This window comes from Stenella coeruleoalba (genome assembly GCF_951394435.1).
Source record: "Stenella coeruleoalba genome assembly, contig: scaffold_47, whole genome shotgun sequence".
In the NCBI taxonomy this organism is placed as follows: Eukaryota; Metazoa; Chordata; class Mammalia; order Artiodactyla; family Delphinidae; genus Stenella; species Stenella coeruleoalba.
The window spans coordinates 2,479,451-2,499,979 of NW_027646269.1; the positions used below are offsets into that span (position 1 = coordinate 2,479,451).

At 43.7% G+C, this 20,529-nt stretch overlaps 1 long non-coding RNA gene across 47 annotated transcripts in view; it reads left to right on the forward strand.

The window, feature by feature from the left end:
* Positions 1 to 20,529, forward strand: part of LOC307181221 — a 2,056,127-nt gene that overhangs the window by 1,838,475 nt on the left and 197,123 nt on the right. For 15 of the 47 annotated variants that reach the window (XR_013826150.1, XR_013826151.1, XR_013826153.1 and 12 more), the window contains exon 20: positions 3,542 to 3,690. This is a non-coding gene — a long non-coding RNA (uncharacterized lncRNA). Of the gene's footprint in view, positions 1 to 3,541; positions 3,694 to 20,529 lie in introns of those variants that run through there. The other 32 variants (XR_013826169.1, XR_013826170.1, XR_013826171.1 and 29 more) reach the window with 6 other exon arrangements.

The window sequence follows — 20,529 nt, forward strand, 5'->3', positions numbered from 1 at the left end:
TCTCCAATCCTATCACTGCTGCGTTTATGCCCCTGTACACATGCTTGATTCTCTTTCGGAGACATAGCAATCCATAGGTTTTAAGATACTTACTAGTCAGGTACATTCTTAGGCGTTTAATATGCGGTGTTGAGTCCATTTCGTTGAGCAAGGAGTAGCTCTTGTCTATTCCATATTTGGCTTAAGGAACTTTATCTGTGCTCATTTCAATCTCTGGTTTTATGCAGCAACCCAACTCACCTTTCCCCTTAAGCAAGCATAAGTTGGTTTTCTAAATTTGAGAACCTGTTCTGTTTTGTAATTCAGTTGCTGTGTAGCCAAGTTTACATTCCGTGTATTAGTGATATCTTATGATGTTTCTTTTTCTGTGTGACTTATTTCAGTTAGAATCATCGTACCTGAATCCACTCATTATGCTGCTACGGGACTGATGACATAGATTTCATTGCTGAGTGATACGGCATTGTTCGTAAGTACCACAAGTTCTTTATCCATTTTTCACTTTCTGTGATATTGAACTTGTACGGTAAACGAGGTTCTTGTAAACAGAGGCGTCCCAAACATTGGGGTGGCTGTGTCTTTTTGATTTTAATTTCCCTAAGCTATAGGACCATAAGCGGAAGTGCCCTAGGCTCTGTTGCTTTGTTTTTTAGATGTTTCAGGAAACACCATACACTTCTCCCGAGTGGTTGTTGGCAATTTACATCCCGCCCATCAGCATAACAAGGCTCCCAGTTCTCCATGGCCTGTCCTGCCTTTCTGGATTTTACACTTTTTTCAGATGGCCCTTTTGACCGCGGGGAAGTGAGACTTCATTGTAGTGCAGATTTCATTTGCAAGTTTGCTTGGTTGGCCAAAAAGGGCGTATGCGTTTTTTCCTGAATATATTCAGGAAAAAACGCATACGCCCTTTTTGGCCAAGTGCATCATTGTGGATGTCCTGCCTCTTTTCCTATGCTTTCAATGCAATTCCAGTCTACCTCCTGAAATCGGTTTCCTGCAATTCTGCCCCGCTTTCAAGTCCTCTTGGCAGCCTTACTTCAGTATATTTTTGGACGATAGCTGTCATTTATAACTCTGCAGGTTTGTGAATTACAGTGCCCCTGAGCTCCTTTCTTCAACTCGCTTTCTTGTGACCTGGCCGCAACACCGCAGGATGTCTTCAGGCCCTAATCTGGTTCTGGCACGGCACGCTGAGCCTTTGGTTAATTCCTCTTCCTGGTGGGAAATGAGAGTTAAATTTGCCCGTCCAGACACCTCCAGCTAGCCTCTCATTGGTTCTCGCTATTCCTGTTCATCTTCCGCAGAAATTGCAAACTGGGCCAAACAGGAGGTTAAAGGCGCTGACTCTCCAAGTGGGGAGAGTGTTAGTAAAGCGTCTGGAATGTTGCACCCGAGTACAAGGGGAGGAAAACTGAGACATATTTGAACACGTCTCCTGATCACATGGTTGATCATACTTGGGTTCCACATGCATGTTTTAGCTGAAGGAAGAATACCTTAAACCTGGAGAGTTGAGACCCGTGGAATGGGTACCATGCAATATGACTTCAAAGGGTCTTCATTGGCTCACCGAACCTCTCCAATCCTATCACTGCTGCGTTTATGCCCCTGTACACACGCTTGATTCTCTTTTGGAGACATAGCAATCCATAGGTTTCAAGATACTTACTAGTCAGGTACATACTTAGGCGTTTAAAATGGGGTGTTGAGTCCATTTCGTTGAGCAAGGAGTAGCTCTTGTCTATTCCATATTTGGCTTAAGGAAATTTATCTGTGCTCATTTCAATCTCTGGTTTTATGCAGCACCCCAACTCACCTTTCCCCTTAAGCAAGCATAAGTTGGTTTTCTAAATTTGAGACCCTGTTCTGTTCTGTAATTCAGTTCCTGTGTAGCCAAGTTTACATTCCGTGTATTACTGATATCTTATGATGTTTCGTTTTCTGTGTGACTTATTTCAGTTAGAATCATCATACCTGAATCCACTCATTGTGCTGCTAAGGGTCTGATGACACAGATTTCATTGCTGAGTGATATTGCTTTGTAAGTAAATACCACAACTTCTTTATCCATTTTTCACTTTCTGCGATGTTGAACTTGTACTGTAAATGAGGTTCTTGTAAACAGAGCCGTTCCAAACTTTGGGGTGGCTGTGTCTTTTTGATTTTAATTTCCCTAAGCTATAGGACCATAAGTGGAAGTGCCCTAGGTTCTGTTGCTTTGTTTTTTAGATGTTTCAGGAAACACCATACACTTCTCCCGAGTGGTTGTTGGCAATTTACATCCCGCCCATCAGCATAACAAGGCTCCCAGTTCTCCATGGCCTGTCCTGCCTTTCTGGATTTTACACTTTTTGCAGATGGCCCTTTTGACCGCGGGGAAGTGAGACTTCATTGTAGTGCAGATTTCCTTTGCAAGCTTGCTTGGTTGGCCAAAAAGGGCGTATGCGTTTTTTCCTGAATATATTCAGGAAAAAATGCATACGCCCTTTTTGGCCAAGTGCATCATTGTGGACGTTCTGCCTCTTTTCCTATGCTTTCAATGCAATTCCAGTCTACCTCCTGAAATCGGTTTCCTGCAATTCTGCCCCGCTTTCAAGTCCTCTTGGCAGCCTTACTTCAGTCTATTTTTGGACGATAGCTGTCATTTATAACTCTGCAGGTTTGTGAATTACAGTGCCCCTGAGCTCCTTTCTTCAACTCGCTTTCTTGTGACCTGACCGCAACACCGCAGGATGGCTTCAGGCCCTAATCTGGTTCTGGCATGGCACGCTGAGCCTTTGATTAATTCCTCTTCCTGGTGGGAAATGAGAGTTAAATTTGCCCGTCCAGACACCTCCAGCTAGTCTCCATTGGTTCTCGCTATTCCTGTTCATCTTCCGCAGAAATTGCAAACTGGGCCAAACAGGAGGTTAAAGGGACTGACTCTCCAAGTGGGGAGAGTGTTAGTAAAGCATCTGGAATGTTGCACCCGAGTACCAGGGGTGGAAAACTGAGACATATTTGAACACGTCTCCCGTTCACATGGTTGATCATACTCTGGGTTCCACATGCATGTTTTAGCTGAAGGAAGAATACCTTAAACATGGAGAGTTGAGACCCGTGTAATGGGTACCATGCAATATGACTTCAAAGGGTCTTCATTTGCTCACCGAACCTCTCCAATCCTATCACTGCTGCGTCTATGCCCCTGTACACATGCTTGATTCTGTTTCGGAGACATAGCAATCCACAGGTTTTAAGATACTTACTAGTCAGGTACATTCTTAGGCGTTTAATATGCGGTGTTGAGTCCATTTCGTTGAGCAAGGAGTAGCTCTTGTCTATTCCATATTTGGCTTAAGGAACTTTATCTGTGCTCATTTCAATCTCTGGTTTTATGCAGCACCCCAACTCACCTTTACCCTTAAGCAAGCATAAGTTGGTTTTCTAAATTTGAGACCCTGTTCTGTTCTGTAATTCAGTTCCTGTGTAGCCAAGTTTCCATTCCGTGTATTACTGATATCTTATGATGTTTCTTTTTCTGTGTGACTTATTTCAGTTAGAATCATCATACCTGAATCCACTCATTGTGCTGCTAAGGGCCTGATGACACAGATTTAATTGCTGAGTGATATTGCTTTGTAAGTAAATACCACAACTTCTTTATCCATTTTTCACTTTCTGCGATGTTGAACTTGTACTGTAAACGAGGTTCTTGTAAACAGAGCCGTTCCAAACTTTGGGGTGGCTGTGTCTTTTTGATTTTAATTTCCCTAAGCTATAGGACCATAAGTGGAAGTGCCCTAGGTTCTGTTGCTTTGTTTTTTAGATGTTTCAGGAAACACCATACACTTCTCCCGAGTGGTTGTTGGCAATTTACATCCCGCCCATCAGCATAACAAGGCTCCCAGTTCTCCATGGCCTGTCCTGCCTTTCTGGATTTTACACTTTTTTCAGATGGCACTTTTCACTGGCGGGAAGTGAGGCTTCATTGTAGTGCAGATTTCCTTTGCAAGCTTGCTTGGTTGGCCAAAAAGGGCGTATGCGTTTTTTCCTGAATATATTCAGGAAAAAACGCATACGCCCTTTTTGGCCAAGTGCATCATTGTGGACGTTCTGCCTCTTTTCCTATGCTTTCAATGCAATTCCAGTCTACCTCCTGAAATCGGTTTCCTGCAATTCTGCCCCGCTTTCAAGTCCTCTTGGCAGCCTTACTTCAGTCTATTTTTGGACGATAGCTGTCATTTATAACTCTGCAGGTTTGTGAATTACAGTGCCCCTGAGCTCCTTTCTTCAACTCGCTTTCTTGTGACCTGGCCGCAACACCGCAGGATGGCTTCAGGCCCTAATCTGGTTCTGGCATGGTACGCTGAGCCTTTGGTTATTTCCTCCTCCTGGTAGGAAATGAGAGTTAAATTTGCCCGTCTAGACACCTCCAGCTAGCCTCTCATTGGTTCTCGCTATTCCTGTTCATCTTCCGCAGAAATTGCAAACTGTGCCAAACAGGAGGTTAAAGGGACTGACTCTCCAAGTCGGGAGAGTGTTAGTAAAGCGTCTGGAATGTTGCACCCGAGTACCAGGGTATGAAAACTGAGACATATTTGAACACATCTCCCGTTCACATGGTTGATCATACTTGGGTTCCACATGCATGTTTTAGCTGAAGGAAGAATACCTTAAACCAGGGTAGTTGAAACCCGTGGAATGGGTACCATGCAATATGACTTCAAAGGGTCTTCATTTGCTCACCGAACCTCTCCAATCCTATCACTGCTGCGTTTATGCCCCTGTACACATGCTTGATTCTCTTTCGGAGACATAGCAATCCATAGGTTTTAAGATACTTACAAGTCAGGTACATTCTTAGGCGTTTAATATGCGTTGTTGAGTCCATTTCCTTGAGCAAGGAGTAGCTCTTGTCTATTCCATATTTGGCTTAAGGAACTTTATCTGTGCTCATTTCAATCTCTGGTTTTATGCAGCACCCCAACTCACCTTTACCCTTAAGCAAGCATAAGTTGGTTTTCTAAATTTGAGACCCTGTTCTGTTCTGTAATTCAGTTCCTGTGTAGCCAAGTTTCCATTCCGTGTATTACTGATATCTTATGATGTTTCTTTTTCTGTGTGACTTACTTCAGTTAGAATCATCATACCTGAATCCACTCATTGTGCTGCTAAGGGCCTGATGACTCAGATTTCATTGCTGAGTGATATTGCTTTGTAAGTAAATACCACAACTTCTTTATCCATTTTTCACTTTCTGCGATGTTGAACTTGTACTGTAAACGAGGTTCTTGTCAACAGAGCCGTTCCAAACTTTGGGGTGGCTGTGTCTTTTTGATTTTAATTTCCCTAAGCTATAGGACCATAAGTGGAAGTGCCCTAGGCTCTGTTGCTTTGTTTTTTAGATGTTTCAGGAAACACCATACACTTCTCCCAAGTGTCTGTTGGCAATTTACATCCCGCCCATCAGCATAACAAGGCTCCCAGTTCTCCATGGCCTGTCCTGCCTTTCTGGATTTTACACTTTTTTCAGATGGCCCTTTTGACCGGGGGGAAGTGAGACTTCATTGTAGTGCAGATTTCCTTTGCAAGCTTGCTTGGTTGGCCAAAAAGGGCGTATGCGTTTTTTCCTGAATATATTCAGGAAAAAACGCATACGCCCTTTTTGGCCAAGTGCATCATTGTGGACGTTCTGCCTCTTTTCCTATGCTTTCAATGCAATTCCAGTCTACCTCCTGAAATCGGTTTCCTGCAATTCTGCCCCGCTTTCAAGTCCTCTTGGCAGCCTTACTTCAGTCTATTTTTGGACGATAGCTGTCATTTATAACTCTGCAGGTTTGTGAATTACAGTGCCCCTGAGCTCCTTTCTTCAACTTGCTTTCTTGTGACCTGGCCGCAACACCGCAGGATGGCTTCAGGCCCTAATCTGGTTCCGGCACGGCACGCTGAGCCTTTGGTTAATTCCTCTTCCTGGTGGGAAATGAGAGTTAAAATTGCCCGTCCAGACACCTCCATCTAGCCTCTCATTGGTTCTCGCTATTCCTGTTCATCTTCCGCAGAAATTGCAAACTGTGCCAAACAGGAGGTTAAAGGGACTGACTCTCCAAGTTGGGAGAGTGTAAGTAAAGCGTCTGGAATGTTGCACCCGAGTACCAGGGTACGAAAACTGAGACATACTTGAACACATCTCCCGTTCACATGGTTGATCATACTTGGGTTCCACATGCATGTTTTAGCTGAAGGAAGAATACCTTAAACCTGGAGAGTTAAGACCCGTGTAATGGGTACCATGCAATATGACTTCAAAGGGTCTTCATTCGCTCACCGAACCTCTCCTAACTATCACTGCTGCGTTTATGCCCCTGTACACATGCTTGATTCTCTTTCGGAGACATAGCAATCCATAGGTTTTAAGATACTTACTAGTCAGGTACATTCTTAGGCGTTTAATATGCGGTGTTGAGTCCATTTCGTTGAGCAAGGAGTAGCTCTTCTCTATTCCATATTTGGCTTAAGGAACTTTATCTGTGCTCATTTCAATCTCTGGTTTTATGCAGCACCCCAACTCACCTTTCCCCTTAAGCAAGCATAAGTTGGTTTTCTAAATTTGAGACCCTGTTCTGTTTTGGAATGCAGTTCCTGTGTAGCCAAGTTTACATTCCGTGTATTAGTGATATCTTATGATGTTCCTTTTTCTGTGTGACTTATTTCAGTTAGAATCATCGTACCTGAATCCACTCATTATGCTGCTACGGGCCTGATGACATAGATTTCATTGCTGAGTGATACTGTATTGTACGTAAGTACCACAAGTTCTTTATCCATTTTTCACTTTCTGTGATATTGAACTTGTACGGTAAATGAGGTTCTTGTAAACAGAGGCGTCCCAAACTTTGGGGTGGCTGTGTCTTTTTGATTTTAATTTCCCTAAGCTATAGGACCATAAGTGGAAGTGCCCTACGCTCTGTTGCTTTGTTTTTTAGATGTTTCAGGAAACACCATACACTTCTCCTGAGTGTCTGTTGGCAATTTACATCCCGCCCATCAGCATAACAAGGCTCCCAGTTCTCCATGGCCTGTCCTGCCTTTCTGGATTTTACACTTTTTTCAGATGGCCTTTTTGACCTGGGAGAAGTGAGACTTCATTGTAGTGCAGATTTCCTTTGCAAGTTTGCTTGGTTGGCCAAAAAGGGCGTATGCGTTTTTTCCTGAATATATTCAGGAAAAAACGCATACGCCCTTTTTGGCCAAGTGCATCATTGTGGACGTTCTGCCTCTTTTCCTATGCTTTCAATGCAATTCCAGTCTACCTCCTGAAATCGGTTTCCTGCAATTCTGCCCCGCTTTCAAGTCCTCTTGGCAGCCTTACTTCAGTCTATTTTTGGACGATAGCTGTCATTTATAACTCTGCAGGTTTGTGAATTACAGTGCCCCTGAGCTCCTTTCTTCAACTCGCTTTCTTGTGACCTGGCCGCAACACCGCAGGATGGCTTCAGGCCCTAATCTGGGTCTGGCACGGCACGCTGAGCCTTTGGTTAATTCCTCTTCCTGGTGGGAAATGAGAGTTAAATTTGCCCGTCCAGACACCTCCAGCTAGTCTCTCATTGGTTCTCGCTATTCCTGTTCATCTTCCACAGAAATTGCAAAATGGGCCAAACAGGAGGTTAAAGGGACTGACTCTCCAAGTGGGGAGAGTGTTAGTAAAGCGTCTGGAATGTTGCACCCGAGTACCAGGGTACGAAAACTGAGACATATTTGAACACGTCTCCCGATCACATGGTTGATCATACTCTAGGTTCCACATGCATGTTTTATCTGAAGGAAGAATACCTTAAACCTGGGTAGTTGAAACCCGTGGAATGGGTACCATGCAATATGACTTCAAAGGGTCTTCATTTGCTCACCGAACCTCTCCAATCCTATCACTGCTGCGTTTATGCCCCTGTACACATGCTTGATTCTCTTTCGGAGACATAGCAATCCATAGGTTTTAAGATACTTACTAGTCAGGTACATTCTTAGGCGTTTAATATGCGGTGTTGAGTCCATTTCGTTGAGCAAGGAGTAGCTCTTGTCTATTCCATATTTGACTTAAGGAACTTTATCTGTGCTCATTTCAATCTCTGGTTTTATGCAGCACCCCAACTCACCTTTCCCCTTAAGCAAGCATAAGTTGGTTTTCTAAATTTGAGACCCTGTTCTGTTCTGTAATTCAGTTCCTGTGTAGCCAAGTTTACGTTCCGTGTATTACAGATATCTTATGATGTTTCTTTTTCTGTGTGACTTATTTCAGTTAGAATCATCATACCTGAATCCACTCATTGTGCTGCTAAGGGCCTGATGACATAGATTTCATTGCTGAGTGATATTGCTTTGTAAGTAAATACCACAACTTCTTTATCCATTTTTCACTTTCTGCGATGTTGAACTTGTATTGTAAACGAGGTTCTTGTAAACAGAGGCGTCCCAAACTTTGGGGTGGCTGTGTCTTTTTGATTTTAATTTCCCTAAGCTATAGGACTATAAGTGGAACTGCCCTAGGCTCTGTTGCTTTGTTTTTTAGATGTTTCAGGAAAAACCATACACTTCTCCCCAGTGTCTGTTGGCAATTTACATCCCGCCCATCAGCATAACAAGGCTCCCAGTTCTCCATGGCCTGTCCTGCCTTTCTGGATTTTACACTTTTTTCAGATGGCCCTTTTGACCTGGGAGAAGTGAGACTTCATTGTAGTGCAGATTTCCTTTGCAAGCTTGCTTGGTTGGCCAAAAAGGGCGTATGCGTTTTTTCCTGAATATATTCAGGAAAAAACGCATACGCCCTTTTTGGCCAAGTGCATCATTGTGGACGTTCTGCCTCTTTTCCTATGCTTTCAATGCAATTTCAGTCTACCTCCTGAAATCGGTTTCCTGCAATTCTGCCCCGCTTTCAAGTCCTCTTGGCAGCCTTACTTCAGTCTATTTTTGGACGATAGCTGTCATTTATAACTCTGCAGGTTTGTGAATTACAGTGCCCCTGAGCTCCTTGCTTCAACTCGCTTTCTTGTGACCTGGCCGCAACACCGCAGGATGGCTTCAGGCCCTAATCTGGTTCTGGCACGGCACGCTGAGCCTTTGGTTATTTCCTCCTCCTGGTGGGAAATGAGAGTTAAATTTGCCCGTCTAGACACCTCCAGCTAGCCTCTCATTGGTTCTCGCTATTCCTGTTCATCTTCCGCAGAAATTGCAAACTGTGCCAAACAGGAGGTTAAAGGCGTGACTCTCCAAGTGGGGAGAGTGTTAGTAAAGTGTCTGGAATGTTGCACCCGAGTACCAGGGGAGGAAAACTGAGACATATTTGAACACGTCTCCTGATCACATGGTTGATCATACTCTGGGTTCCACATGCATGTTTTAGCTGAAGGAAGAATACCTAAAACCTGGGTAGTTGAAACCCGTGGAATGGGTACCATGCAATATGACTTCAAAGGGTCTTCATTTGCTCACCGAACCTCTCCAATCCTATCACTGCTGCGTTTATGCCCCTGTACACATGCTTGATTCTCTTTCGGAGACATAGCAATCCATAGGTTTTAAGATACTTACTAGTCAGGTACATTCTTAGGCGTTTAATATGCGGTGTTGAGTCCATTTCGTTGAGCAAGGAGTAGCTCTTGGCTATTCCATATTTGGCTTAAGGAACTTTATCTGTGCTCATTTCAATCTCTGGTTTTATGCAGCACCCCAACTCACCTTTACCCTTAAGCAAGCATAAGTTGGTTTTCTAAATTTGAGACCCTGTTCTGTTCTGTAATTCAGTTCCTGTGTAGCCAAGTTTCCATTCCGTGTATTACTGATATCTTATGATGTTTCTTTTTCTGTGTGACTTATTTCAGTTAGAATCATCATACCTGAATCCACTCATTGTGCTGCTAAGGGCCTGATGACACAGATTTCATTGCTGAGTGATATTGCTTTGTAAGTGAATACCACAACTTCTTTATCCATTTTTCACTTTCTGCGATGTTGAACTTGTACTGTAAACGAGGTTCTTGTAAACAGAGCCGTTCCAAACTTTGGGGTGGCTGTGTCTTTTTGATTTTAATTTCCCTAAGCTATAGGACCATAAGTGGAAGTGCCCTAGGTTCTGTTGCTTTGTTTTTTAGATGTTTCAGGAAACACCATACACTTCTCCCGAGTGTCTGTTGGCAATTTACATCCCGCCCATCAGCATAACAAGGCTCCCAGTTCTCCATGGGCTGTCCTGCCTTTCTGGATGTTACACTTTTTTCAGATGGCCCTTTTGACCAGGGGGAAGTGAGACTTCATTGTAGTGCAGATTTCCTTTGCAAGCTTGCTTGGTTGGCCAAAAAGGGCGTATGCGTTTTTTCCTGAATATATTCAGGAAAAAACGCATACGCCCTTTTTGGCCAAGTGCATCATTGTGGACGTTCTGCCTCTTTTCCTATGCTTTCAATGCAATTCCAGTCTACCTCCTGAAATCGGTTTCCTGCAATTCTGCCCCGCTTTCAAGTCCTCTTGGCAGCCTTACTTCAGTCTATTTTTGGACGATAGCTGTCATTTATAACTCTGCAGGTTTGTGAATTACAGTGCCCCTGAGCTCCTTTCTTCAACTCGCTTTCTTTTGAGCTGGCCGCAACACCGCAGGATGGCTTCAGGCCCTAATCTGGTTCCGGTATGGCACACTGAGCCTTTGGTTATTTCCTCTTCCTGGTGGGAAATGAGAGTTAAATTTGCCCGTCCAGACACCTCCAGCTAGCCTCTCATTTGTTCTTGCTATTCCTGTTCATCTTCCGCAGAAATTGCAAACTGTGCCAAACAGGAGGTTAAAGGCGCTGACTCTCCAAGTGGGGAGAGTGTTAGTAAAGCGTCTGGAATGTTGCACCCGAGTACCAGGGGAGGAAATCTGAGACATATTTGAACACGTCTCCCGATCACATGGTTGATCATACTCTGGGTTCCACATGCATGTTTTAGTTGAAGGAAGAATACCTAAAACCTGGGTAGTTGAAACCCGTGGAATGGGTACCATGCAATGTGACTTCAAAGGGTCTTCATTTGCTCACCGAACCTCTCCAATCCTATCACTGCTGCGTTTATGCCCCTGTACACATGCTTGATTCTCTTTCGGAGACATAGCAATCCATAGGTTTTAAGATACTTACTAGTCAGGTACATTCTTAGGTGTTTAATATGCGGTGTTGAGTCCATTTCGTTGAGCAAGGAGTAGCTCTTGTCTATTCCATATTTGACTTAAGGAACTTTATCTGTGCTCATTTCAATCTCTGGTTTTATGCAGCACCCCAACTCACCTTTACCCTTAAGTAAGCATAAGTTGATTTTCTAATTTGAGACCCTGTTCTGTTCTGTAATTGTGTTCCTGTGTAGCCAAGTTTCCATTCCGTGTATTACTGATATCTTATGATGTTTCTTTTTCTGTGTGACTTATTTCAGTTAGAATCATCATACCTGAATCCACTCATTGTGCTGCTAAGGGCCTGATGACACAGATTTCATTGCTGAGTGATATTGCTTTGTAAGTGAATACCACAACTTCTTTATCCATTTTTCACTTTCTGCGATGTTGAACTTGTACTGTAAACGAGGTTCTTGTAAACAGAGCCGTTCCAAACTTTGGGGTGGCTGTGTCTTTTTGATTTTAATTTCCCTAAGCTATAGGACCATAAGTGGAAGTGCCCTAGGTTCTGTTGCTTTGTTTTTTAGATGTTTCAGGAAACACCATACACTTCTCCCGAGTGGTTGTTGGCAATTTACATCCCGCCCATCAGCATAACAAGGCTCCCAGTTCTCCATGGCCTGTCCTGCCTTTCTGGATTTTACACTTTTTTCAGATGGCACTTTTCACTGGCGGGAAGTGAGGCTTCATTGTAGTGCAGATTTCCTTTGCAAGCTTGCTTGGTTGGCCAAAAAGGGCGTATGCGTTTTTTCCTGAATATATTCAGGAAAAAACGCATACGCCCTTTTTGGCCAAGTGCATCATTGTGGACGTTCTGCCTCTTTTCCTATGCTTTCAATGCAATTCCAGTCTACCTCCTGAAATCGGTTTCCTGCAATTCTGCCCCGCTTTCAAGTCCTCTTGGCAGCCTTACTTCAGTCTATTTTTGGACGATAGCTGTCATTTATAACTCTGCAGGTTTGTGAATTACAGTGCCCCTGAGCTCCTTTCTTCAACTCGCTTTCTTGTGACCTGGCCGCAACACCGCAGGATGGCTTCAGGCCCTAATCTGGTTCTGGCATGGTACGCTGAGCCTTTGGTTATTTCCTCCTCCTGGTAGGAAATGAGAGTTAAATTTGCCCGTCTAGACACCTCCAGCTAGCCTCTCATTGGTTCTCGCTATTCCTGTTCATCTTCCGCAGAAATTGCAAACTGTGCCAAACAGGAGGTTAAAGGGACTGACTCTCCAAGTCGGGAGAGTGTTAGTAAAGCGTCTGGAATGTTGCACCCGAGTACCAGGGTATGAAAACTGAGACATATTTGAACACATCTCCCGTTCACATGGTTGATCATACTTGGGTTCCACATGCATGTTTTAGCTGAAGGAAGAATACCTTAAACCAGGGTAGTTGAAACCCGTGGAATGGGTACCATGCAATATGACTTCAAAGGGTCTTCATTTGCTCACCGAACCTCTCCAATCCTATCACTGCTGCGTTTATGCCCCTGTACACATGCTTGATTCTCTTTCGGAGACATAGCAATCCATAGGTTTTAAGATACTTACAAGTCAGGTACATTCTTAGGCGTTTAATATGCGTTGTTGAGTCCATTTCCTTGAGCAAGGAGTAGCTCTTGTCTATTCCATATTTGGCTTAAGGAACTTTATCTGTGCTCATTTCAATCTCTGGTTTTATGCAGCACCCCAACTCACCTTTACCCTTAAGCAAGCATAAGTTGGTTTTCTAAATTTGAGACCCTGTTCTGTTCTGTAATTCAGTTCCTGTGTAGCCAAGTTTCCATTCCGTGTATTACTGATATCTTATGATGTTTCTTTTTCTGTGTGACTTACTTCAGTTAGAATCATCATACCTGAATCCACTCATTGTGCTGCTAAGGGCCTGATGACTCAGATTTCATTGCTGAGTGATATTGCTTTGTAAGTAAATACCACAACTTCTTTATCCATTTTTCACTTTCTGCGATGTTGAACTTGTACTGTAAACGAGGTTCTTGTCAACAGAGCCGTTCCAAACTTTGGGGTGGCTGTGTCTTTTTGATTTTAATTTCCCTAAGCTATAGGACCATAAGTGGAAGTGCCCTAGGCTCTGTTGCTTTGTTTTTTAGATGTTTCAGGAAACACCATACACTTCTCCCAAGTGTCTGTTGGCAATTTACATCCCGCCCATCAGCATAACAAGGCTCCCAGTTCTCCATGGCCTGTCCTGCCTTTCTGGATTTTACACTTTTTTCAGATGGCCCTTTTGACCGGGGGGAAGTGAGACTTCATTGTAGTGCAGATTTCCTTTGCAAGCTTGCTTGGTTGGCCAAAAAGGGCGTATGCGTTTTTTCCTGAATATATTCAGGAAAAAACGCATACGCCCTTTTTGGCCAAGTGCATCATTGTGGACGTTCTGCCTCTTTTCCTATGCTTTCAATGCAATTCCAGTCTACCTCCTGAAATCGGTTTCCTGCAATTCTGCCCCGCTTTCAAGTCCTCTTGGCAGCCTTACTTCAGTCTATTTTTGGACGATAGCTGTCATTTATAACTCTGCAGGTTTGTGAATTACAGTGCCCCTGAGCTCCTTTCTTCAACTTGCTTTCTTGTGACCTGGCCGCAACACCGCAGGATGGCTTCAGGCCCTAATCTGGTTCCGGCACGGCACGCTGAGCCTTTGGTTAATTCCTCTTCCTGGTGGGAAATGAGAGTTAAAATTGCCCGTCCAGACACCTCCATCTAGCCTCTCATTGGTTCTCGCTATTCCTGTTCATCTTCCGCAGAAATTGCAAACTGTGCCAAACAGGAGGTTAAAGGGACTGACTCTCCAAGTTGGGAGAGTGTAAGTAAAGCGTCTGGAATGTTGCACCCGAGTACCAGGGTACGAAAACTGAGACATACTTGAACACATCTCCCGTTCACATGGTTGATCATACTTGGGTTCCACATGCATGTTTTAGCTGAAGGAAGAATACCTTAAACCTGGAGAGTTAAGACCCGTGTAATGGGTACCATGCAATATGACTTCAAAGGGTCTTCATTCGCTCACCGAACCTCTCCTAACTATCACTGCTGCGTTTATGCCCCTGTACACATGCTTGATTCTCTTTCGGAGACATAGCAATCCATAGGTTTTAAGATACTTACTAGTCAGGTACATTCTTAGGCGTTTAATATGCGGTGTTGAGTCCATTTCGTTGAGCAAGGAGTAGCTCTTCTCTATTCCATATTTGGCTTAAGGAACTTTATCTGTGCTCATTTCAATCTCTGGTTTTATGCAGCACCCCAACTCACCTTTCCCCTTAAGCAAGCATAAGTTGGTTTTCTAAATTTGAGACCCTGTTCTGTTTTGGAATGCAGTTCCTGTGTAGCCAAGTTTACATTCCGTGTATTAGTGATATCTTATGATGTTCCTTTTTCTGTGTGACTTATTTCAGTTAGAATCATCGTACCTGAATCCACTCATTATGCTGCTACGGGCCTGATGACATAGATTTCATTGCTGAGTGATACTGTATTGTACGTAAGTACCACAAGTTCTTTATCCATTTTTCACTTTCTGTGATATTGAACTTGTACGGTAAATGAGGTTCTTGTAAACAGAGGCGTCCCAAACTTTGGGGTGGCTGTGTCTTTTTGATTTTAATTTCCCTAAGCTATAGGACCATAAGTGGAAGTGCCCTACGCTCTGTTGCTTTGTTTTTTAGATGTTTCAGGAAACACCATACACTTCTCCTGAGTGTCTGTTGGCAATTTACATCCCGCCCATCAGCATAACAAGGCTCCCAGTTCTCCATGGCCTGTCCTGCCTTTCTGGATTTTACACTTTTTTCAGATGGCCTTTTTGACCTGGGAGAAGTGAGACTTCATTGTAGTGCAGATTTCCTTTGCAAGTTTGCTTGGTTGGCCAAAAAGGGCGTATGCGTTTTTTCCTGAATATATTCAGGAAAAAACGCATACGCCCTTTTTGGCCAAGTGCATCATTGTGGACGTTCTGCCTCTTTTCCTATGCTTTCAATGCAATTCCAGTCTACCTCCTGAAATCGGTTTCCTGCAATTCTGCCCCGCTTTCAAGTCCTCTTGGCAGCCTTACTTCAGTCTATTTTTGGACGATAGCTGTCATTTATAACTCTGCAGGTTTGTGAATTACAGTGCCCCTGAGCTCCTTTCTTCAACTCGCTTTCTTGTGACCTGGCCGCAACACCGCAGGATGGCTTCAGGCCCTAATCTGGGTCTGGCACGGCACGCTGAGCCTTTGGTTAATTCCTCTTCCTGGTGGGAAATGAGAGTTAAATTTGCCCGTCCAGACACCTCCAGCTAGTCTCTCATTGGTTCTCGCTATTCCTGTTCATCTTCCACAGAAATTGCAAAATGGGCCAAACAGGAGGTTAAAGGGACTGACTCTCCAAGTGGGGAGAGTGTTAGTAAAGCGTCTGGAATGTTGCACCCGAGTACCAGGGTACGAAAACTGAGACATATTTGAACACGTCTCCCGATCACATGGTTGATCATACTCTAGGTTCCACATGCATGTTTTATCTGAAGGAAGAATACCTTAAACCTGGGTAGTTGAAACCCGTGGAATGGGTACCATGCAATATGACTTCAAAGGGTCTTCATTTGCTCACCGAACCTCTCCAATCCTATCACTGCTGCGTTTATGCCCCTGTACACATGCTTGATTCTCTTTCGGAGACATAGCAATCCATAGGTTTTAAGATACTTACTAGTCAGGTACATTCTTAGGCGTTTAATATGCGGTGTTGAGTCCATTTCGTTGAGCAAGGAGTAGCTCTTGTCTATTCCATATTTGACTTAAGGAACTTTATCTGTGCTCATTTCAATCTCTGGTTTTATGCAGCACCCCAACTCACCTTTCCCCTTAAGCAAGCATAAGTTGGTTTTCTAAATTTGAGACCCTGTTCTGTTCTGTAATTCAGTTCCTGTGTAGCCAAGTTTACGTTCCGTGTATTACAGATATCTTATGATGTTTCTTTTTCTGTGTGACTTATTTCAGTTAGAATCATCATACCTGAATCCACTCATTGTGCTGCTAAGGGCCTGATGACATAGATTTCATTGCTGAGTGATATTGCTTTGTAAGTAAATACCACAACTTCTTTATCCATTTTTCACTTTCTGCGATGTTGAACTTGTATTGTAAACGAGGTTCTTGTAAACAGAGGCGTCCCAAACTTTGGGGTGGCTGTGTCTTTTTGATTTTAATTTCCCTAAGCTATAGGACTATAAGTGGAACTGCCCTAGGCTCTGTTGCTTTGTTTTTTAGATGTTTCAGGAAAAACCATACACTTCTCCCCAGTGTCTGTTGGCAATTTACATCCCGCCCATCAGCATAACAAGGCTCCCAGTTCTCCATGGCCTGTCCTGCCTTTCTGGATTTTACACTTTTTTCAGATGGCCCTTTTGACCTGGGAGAAGTGAGACTTCATTGTAGTGCAGATTTCCTTTGCAAGCTTGCTTGGTTGGCCAAAAAGGGCGTATGCGTTTTTTCCTGAATATATTCAGGAAAAAACGCATACGCCCTTTTTGGCCAAGTGCATCATTGTGGACGTTCTGCCTCTTTTCCTATGCTTTCAATGCAATTTCAGTCTACCTCCTGAAATCGGTTTCCTGCAATTCTGCCCCGCTTTCAAGTCCTCTTGGCAGCCTTACTTCAGTCTATTTTTGGACGATAGCTGTCATTTATAACTCTGCAGGTTTGTGAATTACAGTGCCCCTGAGCTCCTTGCTTCAACTCGCTTTCTTGTGACCTGGCCGCAACACCGCAGGATGGCTTCAGGCCCTAATCTGGTTCTGGCACGGCACGCTGAGCCTTTGGTTATTTCCTCCTCCTGGTGGGAAATGAGAGTTAAATTTGCCCGTCTAGACACCTCCAGCTAGCCTCTCATTGGTTCTCGCTATTCCTGTTCATCTTCCGCAGAAATTGCAAACTGTGCCAAACAGGAGGTTAAAGGCGTGACTCTCCAAGTGGGGAGAGTGTTAGTAAAGTGTCTGGAATGTTGCACCCGAGTACCAGGGGAGGAAAACTGAGACATATTTGAACACGTCTCCTGATCACATGGTTGATCATACTCTGGGTTCCACATGCATGTTTTAGCTGAAGGAAGAATACCTAAAACCTGGGTAGTTGAAACCCGTGGAATGGGTACCATGCAATATGACTTCAAAGGGTCTTCATTTGCTCACCGAACCTCTCCAATCCTATCACTGCTGCGTTTATGCCCCTGTACACATGCTTGATTCTCTTTCGGAGACATAGCAATCCATAGGTTTTAAGATACTTACTAGTCAGGTACATTCTTAGGCGTTTAATATGCGGTGTTGAGTCCATTTCGTTGAGCAAGGAGTAGCTCTTGGCTATTCCATATTTGGCTTAAGGAACTTTATCTGTGCTCATTTCAATCTCTGGTTTTATGCAGCACCCCAACTCACCTTTACCCTTAAGCAAGCATAAGTTGGTTTTCTAAATTTGAGACCCTGTTCTGTTCTGTAATTCAGTTCCTGTGTAGCCAAGTTTCCATTCCGTGTATTACTGATATCTTATGATGTTTCTTTTTCTGTGTGACTTATTTCAGTTAGAATCATCATACCTGAATCCACTCATTGTGCTGCTAAGGGCCTGATGACACAGATTTCATTGCTGAGTGATATTGCTTTGTAAGTGAATACCACAACTTCTTTATCCATTTTTCACTTTCTGCGATGTTGAACTTGTACTGTAAACGAGGTTCTTGTAAACAGAGCCGTTCCAAACTTTGGGGTGGCTGTGTCTTTTTGATTTTAATTTCCCTAAGCTATAGGACCATAAGTGGAAGTGCCCTAGGTTCTGTTGCTTTGTTTTTTAGATGTTTCAGGAAACACCATACACTTCTCCCGAGTGTCTGTTGGCAATTTACATCCCGCCCATCAGCATAACAAGGCTCCCAGTTCTCCATGGGCTGTCCTGCCTTTCTGGATGTTACACTTTTTTCAGATGGCCCTTTTGACCAGGGGGAAGTGAGACTTCATTGTAGTGCAGATTTCCTTTGCAAGCTTGCTTGGTTGGCCAAAAAGGGCGTATGCGTTTTTTCCTGAATATATTCAGGAAAAAACGCATACGCCCTTTTTGGCCAAGTGCATCATTGTGGACGTTCTGCCTCTTTTCCTATGCTTTCAATGCAATTCCAGTCTACCTCCTGAAATCGGTTTCCTGCAATTCTGCCCCGCTTTCAAGTCCTCTTGGCAGCCTTACTTCAGTCTATTTTTGGACGATAGCTGTCATTTATAACTCTGCAGGTTTGTGAATTACAGTGCCCCTGAGCTCCTTTCTTCAACTCGCTTTCTTTTGAGCTGGCCGCAACACCGCAGGATGGCTTCAGGCCCTAATCTGGTTCCGGTATGGCACACTGAGCCTTTGGTTATTTCCTCTTCCTGGTGGGAAATGAGAGTTAAATTTGCCCGTCCAGACACCTCCAGCTAGCCTCTCATTTGTTCTTGCTATTCCTGTTCATCTTCCGCAGAAATTGCAAACTGTGCCAAACAGGAGGTTAAAGGCGCTGACTCTCCAAGTGGGGAGAGTGTTAGTAAAGCGTCTGGAATGTTGCACCCGAGTACCAGGGGAGGAAATCTGAGACATATTTGAACACGTCTCCCGATCACATGGTTGATCATACTCTGGGTTCCACATGCATGTTTTAGTTGAAGGAAGAATACCTAAAACCTGGGTAGTTGAAACCCGTGGAATGGGTACCATGCAATGTGACTTCAAAGGGTCTTCATTTGCTCACCGAACCTCTCCAATCCTATCACTGCTGCGTTTATGCCCCTGTACACATGCTTGATTCTCTTTCGGAGACATAGCAATCCATAGGTTTTAAGATACTTACTAGTCAGGTACATTCTTAGGTGTTTAATATGCGGTGTTGAGTCCATTTCGTTGAGCAAGGAGTAGCTCTTGTCTATTCCATATTTGACTTAAGGAACTTTATCTGTGCTCATTTCAATCTCTGGTTTTATGCAGCACCCCAACTCACCTTTACCCTTAAGTAAGCATAAGTTGATTTTCTAATTTGAGACCCTGTTCTGTTCTGTAATTGTGTTCCTGTGTAGCCAAGTTTCCATTCCGTGTATTACTGATATCTTATGATGTTTCTTTTTCTGTGTGACTTATTTCAGTTAGAATCATCATACCTGAATCCACTCATTGTGCTGCTAAGGGCCTGATGACACAGATTTCATTGCTGAGTGATATTGCTTTGTAAGTGAATACCACAACTTCTTTATCCATTTTTCACTTTCTGCGATGTTGAACTTGTACTGTAAACGAGGTTCTTGTAAACAGAGCCGTTCCAAACTTTGGGGTGGCTGTGTCTTTTTGATTTTAATTTCCCTAAGCTATAGGACCATAAGTGGAAGTGCCCTAGGTTCTGTTGCTTTGTTTTTTAGATGTTTCAGGAAACACCATACACTTCTCCCGAGTGTCTGTTGGCAATTTACATCCCGCCCATCAGCATAACAAGGCTCCCAGTTCTCCATGGGCTGTCCTGCCTTTCTGGATGTTACACTTTTTTCAGATGGCCCTTTTGACCAGGGGGAAGTGAGACTTCATTGTAGTGCAGATTTCCTTTGCAAGCTTGCTTGGTTGGCCAAAAAGGGCGTATGCGTTTTTTCCTGAATATATTCAGGAAAAAACGCATACGCCCTTTTTGGCCAAGTGCATCATTGTGGACGTTCTGCTTCTTTTCCTATGCTTGAAATGCAATTCAAGTCTACCTCCTGAAATCGGTTTCCTGCAATTCTGCCCCGCTTTCAAGTCCTCTTGGCAGCCTTACTTCAGTCTATTTTTGGACGATAGCTGTCATTTATAACTCTGCAGGTTTGTGAATTACAGTGCCCCTGAGCTCCTTTCTTCAACTCGCTTTCTTTTGAGCTGGCCGCAACACCGCAGGATGGCTTCAGGCCCTAATCTGGTTCCGGTATGGCACACTGAGCCTTTGGTTATTTCCTCTTCCTGGTGGGAAATGAGAGTTAAATTTGCCCGTCCAGACACCTCCAGCTAGCCTCTCATTTGTTCTTGCTATTCCTGTTCATCTTCCGCAGAAATTGCAAACTGGGCCAAACAGGAGGTTAAAGGCACTGACTCTCCAAGTGGGGAGAGTGTTAGTAAAGCGTCTGGAATGTTGCACCCGAGTACCAGGGGAGGAAATCTTAGACATATTTGAACACGTCTCCCGATCACATGGTTGATCATACTCTGGGTTCCACATGCATGTTTTAGTTGAAGGAAGAATACCTAAAACCTGGGTAGTTGAAACCCGTGGAATGGGTACCATGCAATGTGACTTCAAAGGGTCTTCATTTGCTCACCGAACCT